Genomic DNA, 10,441 nt, shown 5'->3' on the forward strand with positions numbered 1-10,441 from the left:
CACTGATGGTTCTTCTGGAAGAAACTAGCCTGGTGATGGACCAGCCTGAGGCCTCTGTAAACACTCTGCAACATCTCTGCAGGACACTGGATGGGGTTGGAGTTTTGCCTGCATATATGGTCACATACAGGACAGAAATGGCAGCTTGCCACATTGTTGCATATGACATGTTTGGTTACATGGTTGCACTTACCCATGAGACCCTGTGTCCCATGGGGGCTGCTTGTCCTGGAACCCCCACCTCACATTTGAAGACCTCCAGAACAGTTGTTTCTTCTGCTTGCTTTAAGCTGTGATGCAGGGTTTTGCAACATAAATTAGTCTTAAAGCCTGGAGGCAGAGCACTGAGTCGAAAGAGCATGGCTTTTGGAGTTATAGATGGATTTGGGTTTAAATCTAGTGTCTATATATCTTACTGGCTGTGTGACCTTGAGCAAGTCCCTTAACCTCTCTGCCTGTTTTTCATCTGTAGAATGCCCTCAGTTGGGTCCATCTCTGCTTCCATGGAGCTCAGTTTCTAATTCTTCTTGGCCACTTCTGGTCCCTCCAAGGTCACTTTAACAGCCCTCTGGCTGGTGGGCCCGCACCTGCCCCCTGTTCTGGCTCCTGGAGAACTTCCTGCTTACCAAATGTGGGCTCAGCAGTGCCTCTTCCAATCCTGGCACCCTCAGCTCTAGTCCTCTGCTTCCAGCTTCTGCAAAACTGTGAGCCAACCACGTGGCTGGGCTTCCCCAGCACATCTGCATCATGTGACTATCCCATCCCGCCCTGCCAGATGCTTCTCTTGATGCACTGGCCAGCAGAGAGGCCCTGGTGTGCAGGGGTCTCCTTGCTGTGTCTTTCAGGCTTGGCTGAGTGAATCTGAGACGGGCAGCTCTATACAGGGAGGTCCTCTGTCTTTTTTTTTTTTTTTTTTTGACAGGGTCTCGTTCTGTTGCTCAGGCTAGAGTGCAGTGGTTTGATCATGGCTCACTGCAGTCACGACCTCCCGGACTCACGTGATCCTCCCACCTCAGCCTCCAGGGTAGCTAGGACTACAGCATACACTGTCATGCCCTGCTGATTTTTGTAATTTTTGTAGAGGTAGGGTCTCGTCGTGTTGCCCATGCTGGTCTCAAACTCCAGAGCTCAAGCGATCTGCCCACCTCGGCCTCCCAAAGGCAGGAGCCACCATGCCTGGGGGGGTCTTGTCTTTTCTGACTCCATTTCTCCATCTGAAAATTTGGAAGAATGCTCCTGTCCGGTGGGCTTGGTGAGGAGCAGCACATGTTGTTATTAGAACCTGCACAGTGATTGTCTCCACCTGGTTAATATTTTAGACAGGTCTGAACCTTGGATGATAGCATTTCCATGGGCTGGCAAGGATGCTTGGCCCATTTCAGCAAATACCACTGAAGTCAGTGCCAGGCCTCGCTGAGGTTGTGTGGACATATATCTGGGTGAATGGGCCAGTCCGGTTCAAGTTTGCACCCCTGAAGGTGGTTATAGGTAAGGTCAGAGGTATGACAGAGTCAGAGTGGCTCAGTGCCGGGAGGGCAGGTAGGTTTCTGCCATCCATCCTGCCAATGCTGATCCATTGGTGGGAACCATCTAGAGCACTGGGCTGAGGCAGATTGTGAGGCTCAGTGTGAAGGAGCTTAAAAGAGACCTGTGGCCGGGCGTGGTGGCTCATGCCTGTAATCCCAGCACTTTGAGAGGCTGAGGCTGGTGGATCAAGGAGTTCAAGACCAGCCTGGGCATCATGGTGAAACCCTGCCTCTACAAAAGATACAAAAATTAGCCAGGTGTGGTGGTGTGTGCCTGTGGTCCCAGCTACTTGGGAGGCTTAGGTGGGAGGATCACTTGAGCCTGGGAAGTCAAGGCTGCTATGAGCTGTGATCTCACCATTGCACTCTAGCCTGGGTGACAGAGCAAGACCCTGTCAAAAAAAAAAAAAAAAAAATGGAGACCTGCTGTCTCGGTCTCCCTCTCAGTTCCCTGACCTTCTGATGAGGTCCCTGCTCTGGGTGTGTGTCCGGCATCAGCTCCCCGGTTGAGTCCGGGGAGTAGCCAAGGCTGAGGAGTCTGGAGCAGGCTCGTGGGAACAGGCGGGCTGCCCTGGGGGCTGCTTTTTGCTGCACTGCGCCCACCTCCAGGGTAACTTGCTCAGGAGATGGGACTCTTTTCTATCCTTGAGGCAAGAGGACAATCAGATCTCTCTTGGAGAGCCATTCCCATTTAGAGACACGTGTTTTTGGTGACCTTTGTGAGCGTTCTAGCCTTGGAGCCCTGCTCACTGCTGCCCTGGACCAGCTGGGACAGGTGCGTGCATTGATTAGCATTCTGGAGCCCAATAGGTGGGCACTGGAGGCTTCCTTGCCATGGTAAAGGGAAACCGGTGAGAGGGGGCGTCATGTCTGAGCTGCATCCAGGGGAGAGGAGTGATGTTAACAATAGAAATGGCAGTGTCACATAGTAAATGCTACCGTAGAATGAGTGTGGATGTGGTGTGCAGGGTGTGGAAGGTGGCAGCAGGTGCTGTCGCTAAGGCTTTCTGTGCCAAGCAGAGTACAAGCATTTTACACACATATCTATCTCACTTAGTCCCCTCAGTAACACCAGGGAATAGAAACTATTATTATACCATTTTATAGACGAAGGAATGAAGGCTCAGAGAGATTAAGTAACTTGCCCAAGGCCACTCAGCTTGTCTCTGGCGGGGGTAGGACATGCCTTTGTGGGGAAGTAGGGAGGAGAGTGGGGAGAGTGGGGGCCCCAAGTCCCTGGCCTGGTGTATCTGACCAGAGGAGACAAGTGCTCCCATGTCTGGGACAGGTCAGGAGCACACAACTCAGGCTTGCCTCATCCCCAGCCTCCCTGGAACAAGACTAAACACCTTTCTGGGACATCTGAGCCCCTTCCTGACTTGGTCCCCACTTTCCTTCCACTCTCACCTCTCCATTCCTCTCCTGCTCTCAATGCTCTGTCATGTGGAATTCACTTCCATTCCTTGAACAGGCTGTTCTTTCTCCTGTCTCCACACCTAAATCCTAGTACCCTCCTTGCCCCGTGCATGGAAGCTCCTCCCCAACTCTTCACCATCTGCCCCACCGGACTCCCCTGCCAGGAGCTCGCACGCTGGCCATGTGCTGTCCTAACTACCTGTTCCCTTGTCGGGACTCACTCTGGGGCTGCAGCTCCACAGGGCCAAGCCCATCATTGAGGCCATAGGGCTGAGCCCAGCCTGCAAAGCAAGTGTCAATCAATACGGATTAGCTGACAACTGAGGTGGGCCCACACCTCCCTGGACAGTCACATCTGCCACTGGAGGAAAGAATCCTCTTAGCACGCATTCTTTCACGGAATCCATCTTTTTGCATAACCACAGTGCACCCAGGACTGTGCTGGGCATATTGGGAGTGGGGGTGTGAGGAGGGGGTGAGGCTGGGGAGGGAGAGAGTGGGGCCCAGAACAGAAGGAGGCCAGTGGGGTGCCCAGGGGCTAAAGCAAAGGGGCCTCACTCTCAGAGTAGTGCAAGTGGGTGGTTTGTGAGGGATACACAACAGGACCTGTGAGGGCCTCACACGTTGACCTCGGAAGGGAGGGGGACCTCAGGTGGAGGCAAGAAGGGATCTCTGAGTCTACCATTGATCCCCTCTTTCAACAGCTGCTCTCAAAACCACTGCGGGCAAGGCCCAGTGGCGGGAATGCTCCTGATCGTGGGTTCAGTCCCGGCTCTGGGCTTTACTGACCATGACACTTGGGGCAAGTCCCTTAATTTCGCTGAGATTCCTTGTCCTCATCCGTAAAAAGTGTCCAGTGGCCGGTGTCAGCCCCTCCTCGTGTCTGAGGCGCTGGGGAATTGTGTGTGGGCACCGGCCATGTGCTCATGCTTGGTCATAAGTGGTGTCAGCCTCTCCTCGTGTCTGAGGCGCCGGGCAATGGTGTGTGGGTGCCAGCCACGTGCTCACGATTGGTCATAACTGGTGTCAGCCTCTCCTCATGTCTGAGGTGCTGGGGAATGGTGTGTGGGTACCTGCCATGTGCTCATGCTAGGTCATAAGTGGCACCACCATGGCTGTCTGACATCATTCCTTCTAGGCACCTCGTGAGCAGATCAGATGCTCTTTGACTCAAGATGGGGTTTTGTCCTGGTAAATTCATTGTAAATGGAAAATATTATAAGGTGAAAATGCATTTACTACACCTCACCTGCCGAATATCATTGCTCAGCATAGCCCACCTTAAACATGCTCAGGACACTGACGTTAGCCTTCCATTGGGCAAAATCACCTCACACAAAGCCTGTTTATAATAAATCGTGGAATAGCTCATGTCATCAATTATTGAGTACTATTCTGAACATGTAAAATGGAATGGTTGTGTTGGGACTTCTGCTGAATGCGCATTGCTCCCACACCACAACCGTTGTAAGTTGGGGGCTGTCTGTGCTGTTAGATCAAGTATTCATTTTAGTACATGGGGAAACAGAAGTGCCTGGAGCTAGTAGGATGACATGCCAGGTTCCGTCCCACACTCACCTCTGTCTATTTTACTGTCCCTATAATTATTATCTAGCTCCCATACTTCACAAGGCAATAAAAGTTATGGTCATTTGAGTTTAAAAACTGCTGATTTGCCAATGTCCCAAAGACTCTTCAAGGTTCTGACACTATGTTGCCTGCCTCTCTCTTTCTCTCACCTCCTCAGTCATTATCTGATCTGATTGGATGAGCTTCCTTCATGTCCCTGAAAATGTTCTCAAGTCACCCCGTGGTGTGTCTGGGTGTGGACTGTTCTCCCTGGGCCACCCTCTCTCTCCACCATGCAAAAGGGTCCCAGGCTCCTCTGTTGTTTGGAGATCTTGGGAAATACCCAAGGGGTGACATCACTCAGCCACGGCCCCCAGAAAGGAGTCGGACCGCCAAGGGGGCGCCAGTTTTGGAATCAAATCATGTCTGCAGGTTGAAAACCCATCAGTAGGGCCCCAGTCTTTTCAGGGCACTGGGCCTGGTTCTGGGAGAGGCTACCTGGGCTGCCCACCCCCACAGCATCCTATGTGGGGGGTCCAGCTGGGCTGACTCACTGCTGCCAGTGCCAGCTCCCAACTCGGAGGCCGAGGCCTTGCTGCTTCCGTCAGAATGCAGATGGGGCACACACAGGGGAGAGGCCTTCCTGCCAGTGGGCAGTTGTTTCATTTAGAACTTTTAAAAGACATTGCCTCAGTGTAGGGCTCTGCCAAGAATCAGCAAAAATCAAATGAAATAAACACTAACAAATGCGTTTTTAGTTTATAAAAAGAATAAAAAGTGGCACAGACTCTGTCTGTAAACAGTGTTCGGTTAATTGCGTCTCACCTGGTCAGGTAAGCATTTATGCACGCCAGCTGGTCCTCCTTCAGCCCGTCTCCTCCCCTCACCCACCACCATTGTCAGCACCACCAACCACCATGACATGTGATGTACATACAGCATTTCACAGCTGCTCCATGAGATCTTGTTAGAATCTCCATTTTACAGATGAGGACATTGAGGAACAGAGCTGTTAAGTAACCAGCCTGAAGTCACACAGCAGGGAGGAGGGGTGGCTGACACATTGAAACCCAGGACGTCTGGCCCTGGAGCCCTCTCTCTTAACCCCCATGCCGTTTTCCCCTTTGTCTGATGCTCAGTGTTTGTAACTGAAGACCCACTTTGCACCGTGGTGTAATTTTCTACTGGTCTAACTCTGAAGTGGTGAAGCCGGCCTGACACAAGCTCAGTGGTTGATTTGTGGGAATGATTTTGTAAAACTGAAAAAGTTCACACCATGTTCCATGGGCATCACCTCCTGTGAAAAGTCATCAATGCTGTAGGCAATAAGAGGGAGAGCCCGTAGGGACACCTGTCTCCCCATCTCAGATGCCTGACTCCGTTGATTCTTGAGTATCAGGTCTGTCTTGTGCATTTTCCATTGTGTTCTCTTCTGATGAGTCACTGTATTCAGACACAAAGTCTGAGATGATACCCAGTGTAGAAAATGGGCACCATCACCAAAGGCCTTGCATGGATGCTGAGCATAAACAGGCTCTAGGAACCTCAACAAAGAGAAGCCCAAGGAAGTCATTTGTGTGGGATTCAAACTACATCAGAAATTCCAACAACCAAGATTCCTCAACTTTTAAGCTATTTTCCTGTTTATCACTCTTGTCCTTTCCTTCATAAATGAGTTGCACTGACTTCAGTTTAAGGACAGCAATTGAGAAAGGTGGGGTCGAGATGGAAGAATATGAGCAGCTTTCTTACATGCACGAAGGCACATCCAAGGGAAGGGAGGTTTCAGGAGAATGTTCTCTCGGGATACTGAGTTAGGGGCTTGTCACATCAGTGTCCACTTTTAACCTTGGCCATGCACCCATTTTTGCTAACTTTTATCAAGCACTGGTTTTGTGCCTGGCACTGTGCTAAGTCTATACAGTCCCCAACCCACTGAATTCCCACCACACCTTAGTCAACGCTGCTACCCATCTTTTTAGAGAAAGAAACAAGCTCAGAGAGGCAGCTTTCCTTGTCAAATGACACAGAGCTACTGAAGTCAGAGCAGAGGGTGGAAACCAGGCTGTCTGCCTCTAGTGCTTGTACACCGGTTCTCACTGCAGGGGCCACTGGGCATTGGTCAGATTGCCTGAGCACAGTCTTGTCTTGGATGGGCTAAGGAGTAAATATTTGTCAGCCACAGTGTTCTCATCAGTAGAAATTACTTAAAGTATGTTAAGCTGAAAATCCACGAAGAGTAAAAATGCTTAAAAGCATCTGGATAGAAAACTTATGTGCACACAAAAACCCAAGCATGGGTGTTTATAGCAGCTTTATTCATAATTACCGAAAAATGGGAAGCAGCTAAATATCCTTCAGCAGGTAATGGATAAGGAAACTGCAATACACCCAGACAATAGAATATTATTCCGTGCTAGAAAGAAATGAGCTATCAAGCCATGCAAAGGCACGGAGGAAACTTGAATGGATATTGTTAAGTGAAAGAAGCCAATCTGACAAAGCTACATAGTGTATGATTCCAATTATATAACATTCTGGAAAATTATAGAAACAGTAACATTCTAGAAAATTACAGAGACAGTAAAAAGATCAGCAGTTGCTAGGAGTTGGGTGGAGGGAGAGATAAAGAAGTGAAACACAGGATTTTTAGGGCAGTGCAACTATTTTGTATGATATTGTAATGATAGACACATACATTTGTCAATATCCATAGAATATACAACACCAAAAATAAACCCTAATGTAATCTATGGATTTTGTGATGATGACATATCTGTGTAGGTTCATCATTAGGTAACTAATGTACCACTCTGGTGAGGGATGTTGATAATGGGGGCGGCTGGGGGTTGGGGCAGGCAGGGGGCATAGGGGTACTATCTATACATCCTGCTCAATTCAGCTGTGAAACTAAAACTGCTCTAAAAAGTGTATTAATTAAAATTTAAAAATGGAATAATCTGAGGCTCATTATCAAGCTCTAGAGCCAGAAGAAGCACCTGTCTGACCCAGAAAAAGACCCCATGATGGCCCCCCAGCAGCATCCTGCATTGGCCCAGGTTGCAGATCTAAGACAGGTGTCCTGGGCAAAGGTGAGCAGAGAGTGCTCTTCAGAGAAGAACTGTAACCGCTCAATGCGTTTTTCTTGCCCACTGCTCAGATAGAGCTAATCTATCAAGACAGGGGAATTACAATAAAGAAAGAGTTTTACACACATAGAGCTGGCTTAAATGGGAGACCAGAGTTTTATTATTACTCAAATCAGCCTCCCTGAACATTTGGAGGCTAGGGTTTTTCAAAGACAGTTTGGGGATAGGGGGATGGCTAGGGAATGGGTGCTGCTGATTGGTTGGGGGGGTGCAATCTTAGGCATGTGGGAAATGGTCCTCAAGTGTGCTGAGTTTGCTTCTGGGTGGGGCCACAGGACAGGTTGGTGGGTCTGGGTGGAGCCATTGGTCATGAGAAATGCAAAAAACCTGAAAAGACATCTCAAAAGGCCAACCTTAGGTTCTGCAAGAGTGCCGTTGTCTGCAGGAGTAATTGGGGAAGTTGCAAATCTTGTGACCTCCAGAATAACGGCTGGTAATTATTTATCAATTTAATCATTACAGATTGGCTCTATCTGGGCAGTGGGCAAGAAAAACCCATTGGGCGGTTACAGTTCTTCTCTGAAGAGCACTCTCTGCTCACCTTTACTCAGGACACCTGTCTACACCTTAGCAGAATTCAGGCACCTGTCATCCTTCTAACCTGGGGGAATTTCATTAGCTTTACAAAGGCGGTTTAGTTTTGGGGAAGGGCTATTATCATTTAAAGTATAAACTAAATTTCTCCCAAAGTTAATTTGGCCCAAGTCCAGGCATGACTAAAGGCAGTTTGAGGTTAAAGGCAAGATGGGGGTTGGTTAGGTCAGATCTCTTTCACTGTCATACTTTTCTCATGGTTTGGGAACTTCCCAAAGGAAGAGACTCCCCCAGCAGATTCATGTTGTGGAATTTAAGCCTGAAATAAAAGTGAAAAATCTCATTGCAATAGCTAGAGTGTGGCAGGTGGCTCTCATCTGGCTCCCACGTGGCACTAAGGTGCATTCCTCCCAACCTGCCTTGCCAGTGCTTCGTAACCCCATTCTTTCCCCATGACGGAAACATACATTCCAATGAAAGAAAATCTGTTCTTGACTGTTGAGGACTGGGAGGCTGTGACAAGATGGATACATGTGCCATGCCTTGGGTCAGTGTGACTCTGTGAGGTGCTCCAGGTAGGCCGCCTTCCCCATGCAGTCCTACACCCTGGGCACACAAACCCTTCTCCTGTGGCGGGGTGGGGGGCAGTGACCTGTCCTTGTGACAAAGACCTGAGCTGCCTCTCTTCCATGCAGCCACCATCACCTCCCTCCTGGGTTCTTTGGGGGTGCCTCTTGCCCCTGTGCCCTGCCCACCACCCCAGGTGCACCTGCCTGGCTAATGTGCTCTCCCCGCTTCCTTCGTTCATCTGCCAAGCCCTTTCTACAGTGCCCAGGGCTGCTATATCTGGTACAACCTGGTCCCTGCTCACACAGGGCCCCCTCCTCCCACTGGATCATTTTATAACAGCATTACCTCCTCTTTATTCAGGGATGTGAGGGTTAATTTTACGTGTCAACTTGACTGGGCTAAGGGATGCCTAGAGGGCTGGTAAAACATTTCTGGACGTGTCTCTGAGGGTGTTTTTGGAAGAGATTAGCATTTGATTAAGCAGACGGAGTAAAGAAGATTCACCCTCTCCACTGCAGGTGGGCATCAATCAGTCAACCTGTGGAGAGCCCTGATAGAGCAAAAACGCCAAGTAAGGGCAAAAGTTCTCTCTCTCTGCTTAAGCTGGGATATCTGTCTTCTGCCCTCTGACATCAGCACCTCTGGTGCTTTAGGTTTGAACCGAAACTGCACCAGCAGCTTCCCGGGGTTCTGGCTTGCAGAGAGCAGACTAGGATTCCTCAGCTTCCATAATCATGTGAGCCAGCTCCCATAGTCAATCTCTTTCTGTAGATTTCTATATGTCCTACTGGTGCTATTTCTCTGGAGAACGCTGACTAGTACAATGAGGTAGGTATATTGCATTGGAGACCCAGAATGCTTCGAATATTTATTACTGGGCTAGGAGAGAAGGCAAGGCCCTACTAAAAATTGTGGCTGTGTAGGTAAACTTGTTCAGACACATGTATTCATGAATTTAAAATAAAAATTAAATAAAAAGCAAACACCTTTTAAAAAATTTTGTGATGATGGTGGAGGTATGTCCACCAGGGGGTGAGCTGGTCTTGTGAAACTCCAGGGAGGTGTCAAACGACCTGGGTGTGAAAGGGACGGATATCTGGAGGAAGTAATAGAGAGAGGATGGACACACGAGTCTGGCAGGAGCGGGCAGCTTCCTCCAGCCAGACTGTGGGCAGCGCTGTCAGGCTCAGGGGAGGTGGCTCCAAGACCACCTGCCCCTGTCTGTTCCCTTCTATGCCCCAGCCACGTCTGGCACCTTCTGTACACCCCAGCCTCATTGCCTTGCTTATTCATTGCTTGTTTTTCCCAATGAGAGCAGGGACCTTGTGCACAGACTCTCCAGAGCCCTGTACATGAACAGTTGAGGAATGAATGAAAAATGAGTGAAGGGGCTGTGGAGAGACGTCCACAGGGACCCACAGACATTTACAGCCTCATGCAATTTGAAACGTGAGGCTACTTTAGGCCCTAAGGGGCAGGGGAGCATCACTTAGGGCTAGGAGCACCTTTTTGTTCCCTAATTTGGGTGGCTTCTGTCCTCTCCTGCTGTGTTCATCTTCCCTACTCATGGTTTCTTTGCTTGCTAAGCATTTCTCCCCGTTTTGATGACCAGGGCTTAATCTCCCCTATTGGCACTGGGCTGTGATCTGGTTTAAACCACTCCTTGTCTGTTCATAG

Source organism: Pan paniscus, chromosome 8, assembly GCF_029289425.2.
Source record: "Pan paniscus chromosome 8, NHGRI_mPanPan1-v2.0_pri, whole genome shotgun sequence".
NCBI lineage: Eukaryota > Metazoa > Chordata > Mammalia > Primates > Hominidae > Pan > Pan paniscus.